Here is a 7336-nt window from a genome sequence, read left to right as displayed (position 1 = left end):
ATCTCATTTTTTCCCCCAAGCTGGAAATACTCTACAGCCTTTCTCTTGTTGTTGGAAGGCGGGCGGGCAGCTCCCTGTCTCTTCACTCACAGATGAATAGAAAACATTGTGCCAAAATGCGCTTTAGGAACACCAAGCCGTTCTCGATTGCATATAAAAGTCTGACTGTGTGAACATGACAGCCAGGATGGCTGTGGTCATTTGTGTGGGATTCATTTTTTCTCTGTTTCATCAGTAGGTGCATTCATCCATTCAAGATAGACTGAAGCAGTAGCCTTTAATAAAGTCAGCAGGCTTGAAAATATATGAATAAAATGACATCCACTGCCTTGGATGGATCAAATTGACTTATCCTGTAATAGCCCAAGGATAATGTGTGCATGTGTGCAAGCACTGAGTGTGTCTCAAAGAGGAGGATAACGGGGAAAAATAAGATGAATATAGTAGAAAGACAAAGGTAGGAAAGAAAAGAAAATCAGAGAAATAAAACAAACTCTGCCCGAGGGGACAGCGCTCAATGAAAAGCTGAAGCCGGACTTTGAATCTCATTTGTATTGGTGAAAGCATTGATAGGGATGCTAGGAGGGAGGAAAACAAAGCCATTAAAGAGAAACCATTACACAAAGAGTGACAAACCTGATCCTAACAAAGTTATAGCGCTACTTGATGTGAAGTATCAAAATTATGAGTCCAATTGTTGCAATTTGATCAGTGCCAGCCACAGAGGACATTCAATCCGATGATGCTCCTGCAGAGCCATAAACAGTTGAATACAGGTAATAATAATAGATGGGATGGTTTCATATTTCAATCAATTAGAGGGAAACAAATATAGTTTTGTTCCATGTCCAGTCAAGATGCCCTCCTCCCATTTTTCTCCTTCCATATTTGGCAACCGGGCGTTGGAGCGTGATGACCGCGTAGTGGTGAACCACGATAATGGCAGTCACACTGGATGGCTGTACAAGGAGACACATGTCTGTTCTGTGCTCTTCAAATGTCCAGCTTTAAACTCCTGCTATGTGTGAATAAAGAGGACAGGAAGTGGCAGTTTGGCAGCTCCAACCAGGAGTGTCACTCTCAATTGCGTCCCCTGCCAGCTCCAGACACATTGCACGGCCGAAGAGGTCATGGGTATGACTTTTTTTTTTTTTTGTGGTTCCTCCCCTCTCTTTCCCCCGTTCGCTCTCTTTTCATTTGTTTTTCAGGACATTCCATCTCGGTGCCACCTACGCCACGTGTAACAGTCAAGGAGAAGACAGAATGATGTACTGAAGACACGAGCCAGAGCGACTGCCGCACATTTTGCGAGCGCTGCCATACAACTCAAGGCTTGTCTCGTCACATTACCCTCACACCCTGCGTCAAAATCCCTGCCATGTCTTGCTAAAGCAGACAAGCACATGTCCTGAGTTTGCCTTCTTTCTTGAGCATTCAAGACGTCCTCACCAAGGACAATGATAACATGTCGGGGCAAATAATGAGGTCTTGTGAAACACGGGCAGAGTTTACTTACGTCGTTTCCTGGTGGTATTAACTTTTGACGATACAGTATCTTTGCGTCTCATGATTGAGGACAAATTGTTTGTGTTTCTGTTCTCATTTTTCTCTTGGCTTATGTGATTACTATGGTTTAACTTTGAGACAATACTTTCTTTTTAATTAAAGGTAATTAAAGTTGTTTTTGTTCTATGAAATGCTGCACTGAGACTCCTGACGAGGACGAAAAAGTTCAATCGCATTATCCCCATAGTAGTCAAACTTGCATTGGCTTCCGGTGACCCCTCTACCTTACTTGGAGATGGGGCTCGCTGGCAACGAACTTTTTGAAGTGGATTTTTTTGAAGTTCAGATATGGAAGGACCTGGCCTTATACTGAGGAGGAGATTAGCCAGTAGATGTTTTCAGGGAAATTCACTATCAATAAAAAATTGAGACGCCTATGAAAGCAGTGTATTCATCTATTTTAGTGACCCTGCCCCATATTAACATGTATCAGTATGGCAGCATCCGTGCTCTGATTCCTAGTGAGTAGCAAGAATGCCTTACACTAAATAGTCATTTACCTACGAATGACACATCATTGGGAGCAATTTGGGATTGTGTGTCTTGCTCAAGGACACTTCAACATGATCGCATTGATTAGGGACTGAACCCATATTCTCTCGGTCTACGCCCATGCATTTGGAATCACATTCCATCCATCCGTTTTCTTAGCCTATCCTCGCTGCCTAGCTAGCGGTTGGCAGCTGACTGCAATGCACACAAATAACCATTTACACGGCCAATCACAACAGATTGTTTCAAGTGTTCAATAAACCACCTATGCATGTTCTTGGATTGTGGGAACAAATCAGAGTTAATTTGAGAAAATCCATGAAAGCACAGGTAGAACATACAAACTCCACACAGGGTATGTAACAAATCCACAAACTCTGGACTGTGAGGTGGCCGTGCTAACCAGTCTTCCACCCAATTTGGGATCTTTTTTTTTTTTTTTTTAAATATGTCCTCTTCCTCCGTGCAACCCAATCCGGGATCATATATTTTTTTAAATATGTCCTCGACACGTTTGAGCAGTCCAGAATTAACATCAAGGCTGCGGCCGTCCTGTTTGGAGTTTGCATGTTCTCCGGTTACTCCGGCATGCCTCCTCATTCCAACAATATGCAAATGTGTTGATTCCGAATTGTGCATAGGTGTCAATGTGGCTTCAAGTGGTTGTTTATAGCAATGCGCCCGACATGTGAATGGGAATCAGGCCTGGGTGTACCCACCTTACACCCAAAGTCAGATGCGATAGGCTGTATTTCCCCCAGGGCCCTGCTGAGGACGTGGCGCAAAATGAAAATGGATGGATGTAAAGTGACAGTCCTGGCTAGCTGCTACTGGTAATGACATCATCATTTTGTACAGTTTTTGTTGTTTTGGCATTAACGCACCACTGGGCACCAATCTTTCTGAAATGCTTCTCTGTACTTTATTGTTTACGACTTACATTTACTAATAACTAAAAAAAACGGAATAGATGAATTCCCTAACGCGAAACCACAAACAGGATAGCTGCTTCCTTTATGGACTCGTGCAAGTAATTTTTGGCACGATCACTGCTGTCGATTTTAAAAATAATTTAAACTTCACAACTGTAGGGGATTTGGGGCCGAGGTTAATGTAGTGATTGAATCAGCTGACTTCTATGCATGGAAGTGAGATCGATTCCCACGCCGTCCATTTACTTTAAGAGGAGTGCTCCATTGTGTTGTCTGCCTCGAGTCCGCTGGGATTGACTACAGCTTCCATGTGAACATGAACAGGCGAAGGCTAACAGAATATGAATGGTTGGAACTGTAGCGGGAGCCTTGTGGCAAACCTTGCAATTACTCCCTATTTCTACTTTAAATGTTCGATGCACTCAGAAACGTCATCCGAAGAGAAATGTTTCTCCATGACGAGACACACTTTGCGAGCATTTGAGAAATCAAATAGATTTTGATCCCTCCTCAAATCATTCACTCGTTTCGCTCTAATGTGACCTGATCAGAGCACTTTCCAACTTCAGCTCTGTGAAATGACATTTGAGATTAATTTTGTCAGCCTTGTAATCGTGCCTTATTGATGTGATGAAAGAGCAGCTTCTGGCACGGGCCGAGCGCGTTTCATTCAGTTGTTCACGGATGGACACGAGACGCCCCCCTGTCTCACGCTGGACATGTCATGCACATGCATACTCGTCGAGTCATTGTATTTTGATGCTGATTTATTGAAGGTTAATCTAACGACTCTTGTAATACAAGACCAAAGGGGGCATATAAAGCCTGAGTAGTGGGGAAACCTGACAACAACAAAAAAAAATATCCAAAAGTGATTTCATGGCAGCTTCAGAGATCCATCAGAAAGGCGGCGGAGTGTGGACGTGTTGCCACGCGTGGTGCCAGGCGAGGTGCCAGGCAGTCCAGGCAACATCTTCCATGCCAGCTTCCCGAGGCTGAATGTCCTCGTCACAAGGACAGAAAGGTCGTTAGGACCAAGTGCACTAAATCAAACACCTCCTCCTGCCCACCGTCATGGCCGACAAAGCAGGCTGATGTAGAGTTACGCGGAGGCCCGGTCAGACATACACTGGTTTCCTTCTCATTATTGCATTCTCTTACTGGAAATGATTGTAAGATATATGACGGTGTTATGACACTTCCCCTGTTTTTGAGAGCGCCCCAATGTCAGCGAGGCTTTACACAGTGTGACGGATTCCTTCTAAATGCATTTCAGGGTTTTGCACAAATACATTTTCAGAGCTAAGTAAACAATGCGGGCCATTATGTAGATGTATTGTTTATGCATTTTATGCTCCGTGGCTGAGATGAGCAAGTGAGAGGGAGAGCACTACATGCAAAGACAGAAAAACAAAGAGAGACAGACAGCTCCACTTCTCCCAAAGACATCAGCGCCACTAATGGCACAGGCATGTTTTTCCATTCTGTCAGCATTTTTTTTAACGCACCAAACTGATAGCAAAAGGTACCACTTTATGTGACACAGGGCAGGATCTAATGGATTGATACACAGGTTTTGACATGCTATTTGAGCAAGGAGCTCCCTATAATTGGTCATGTCATTGTGCATTAAACTAACGATACATAGAGAGGTGCCCTGAGAAGAGCGTCTGGAGCAAATCTGTCAGATATCACAGCAAAACGACTTTGACAGCTATCTCGGGCCCACTGGTGAAGGCACATTTGGAAATCGGCCCAACTCTAACGCTCTACCACTTTTTCTCTAACTTCAGTCTTTTTTGCGGATATTTGCATCTACTGCACTTTTTAACCATGAAGAATATCACATACTAATATATTCACATTGCTCTTTCTGCTTTTCTCTAATGTAAAATGATCAAGAACATTCTGCATTTGTTTCTTTGTTTTTATAGCACTGTATCTTAAAAACCATCACATCATGCACCATTCACTAAAGATGTAACACCATATACTTATATCACGACTACAGAAAAGAGATTACACATTATTACACTATTATTATTGATAACCCGCCGACATAGCATTGGTGATGGTTAAAAACATCAAAGGTGTCTTTTATTTCACATAAATTTTGCGTGGACACAATTTTAAATTCATGGGTCAAGCTGGCTCTGTGAAACGTAGCCCATTTGTCCGCGATTCTCTCCCACAACTGCAGCGAGCATTTCCTTAAGTTGTCATTAAAAGTGAACCCACATATTTTTACGGATTCTTTACGGATTTCAAATAACCCGATTTTATCAAGCAATATGCCTTAACCCCACCCTCCTTTTTCAAACCGCTTTTGACTTAGGTCAAAGTATTGACTAATCTTTTCAGTAGGGTAGTGAATTTGTTGCTTGTGCAATTGTGGAGTGTTTTATGGCGTGCCACATAAAAATGGAATGTAGCCTGTGACCCAAACATGATTCCCTGGCACAGACAGGAGGTAGACAGGAAAGCTAATAGGTGTCTAACATGCATTAGAGCAAGTGAGTAAAGCCGTCGGCGGGACGTTGGTTAGCACGTCCGCCTCACCGTTCACAGTCCCGTGTTCAATTCCATCTCGCTCCGGCCTACCTGTGGGCAGTGTGCATTTTGTTTTCCCCGGGCACTCCGGTTTCCTCCCACACTCTAAAAACATGCATTGCGGGTGTATCGGACACTATAAATTGTACTTAGGATCTAATGCTTCCAATGCGTGTGTGTTTTCTCAAAATGTTGGTTCACTTCCGCCGCGACCTGAGGGGTGTTTCATTCGCAAGATTCTGCTTTTACGTGTCGTCTTATTGTTGGTCATGTTTTCTTTTTGGCTCTAACGTGACGACTGAACTTTATTTTGCCTGTCATCGCGTGACTCCTGCCATATATTAGCGAGGCAGAGGTGAAAGGTCCAAGGTGAAGATTGTGAAGGCTCTGCTTGGACTCCTTTGAGGCTGTCATAAGTCATCATGTCACTTTTGCCATCGAGGCTGCATGACTGAGCCACACTTCTTACTTTTATGTTACATCATGACATGCAAGGTTTTTTGTTAAAACACTTTGAATTCTTGATTGATACGGCATGTTGGAGTTTAATACTTGACCCATTTATTCTCCTTAACCTGTTGATTTTTTTTAGGACCTGAATTAATTCACGGCCGTAAAAGAAGAAGTAACTTCGATTACTCCTCGTGAAATATAACATTTCTCCGAGCATCCTTGTGTTTGACGAAGCGGCTCATATCAAAAGCATACTAAGAAAGGAGCAATAAATTTCACTGTGCCCCGCAGACATGCGCTATTGCTTTGGCAGCCATTTTGTTTTTCTAAATACATAGCCTGTCCTCTTCAGCTGTCTGTCTGTGGGTGCTGTCAGCCACTCGGCTGTGATTGGTCTGATGGGCTTGATGCTCATCACTCTGTCAGGCTAGGCTCGCCTTTCATTAGGCCGGGCCTCTCCATCCGCCACACTCGCACAAATCACATTGACATCCAAACTCCTCACAACCGCGGAGCAATTTAACTGATATTCATTAGAGGGATGACAAGAGCTGATGGGAGATCTGTGGAGTGGAGGGTGGGGGGGGGGTGGGGGGGGGGGGGGGGGGGGGGGGGGGGGGCTCTCCCTTCTCCTCCTATCCTATCCTCGTCCTGTCCGCCTCCCTTCTTCCCTCTCTGCTGCCGACTTTGTTTTAGGAGCACTGAGGCGCATCAGCGTCTGTAACAAGCCAGCCCTCAAGGATCGCAAAGACAAAAGAACAATGGATAATGCATCTAATCTTCTCTTTATTATCGCAAAAAGATACAGCGAAGAGGAGTCTGTGGTTTCCCATGCAAAACAACTTACAATGTCAAAACCACAGTTATGCAGCCTCTATAATGCTCATCCAAGCAGAAGTCCAGTCATTTAGCCATCTCCCTCCAGCCCCTCATTAACCCCCAAAGTGTCAACTATCTCATTAACGCCCCCGACCATCTTCACCTCGTGCCCATCACTTACCCCAGAGCTTTCATCAACACATACAAGGCTGCAAAAAAGGTCTATTATGTCAAACATAATTGAACGCCTGCGCGGACTCAGTAATCGCAGATAACACGAGCGATATTCAATAAGGCAACTTGGGCTTTTTCATTTGCATTATCAATGGCTACTGGTCTGAGTGCCATCTTTCAATTATCATTCTTTGTTAAGGGTTTTATTCGGCTTGTCAGGCATGAGTCATCGTCGGGTTCTCCCGCAACGTTAGACCAATGTATCCTAAACGTTGGCGGGCCGGGAGCGAGTCTGAGGCAGTAATGAGTTTGTGTGAGAAGACGGGGTCAGGACACAGTGTGTGTGTGTG

This window comes from Hippichthys cyanospilos, chromosome 6 (assembly GCF_059441005.1).
Source record: "Hippichthys cyanospilos isolate Australia breed blue-spotted pipefish chromosome 6, RoL_Hcya_1.0, whole genome shotgun sequence".
Classification (NCBI taxonomy): Eukaryota; Metazoa; Chordata; class Actinopteri; order Syngnathiformes; family Syngnathidae; genus Hippichthys; species Hippichthys cyanospilos.
This window is presented reverse-complemented; position numbering follows the sequence as displayed.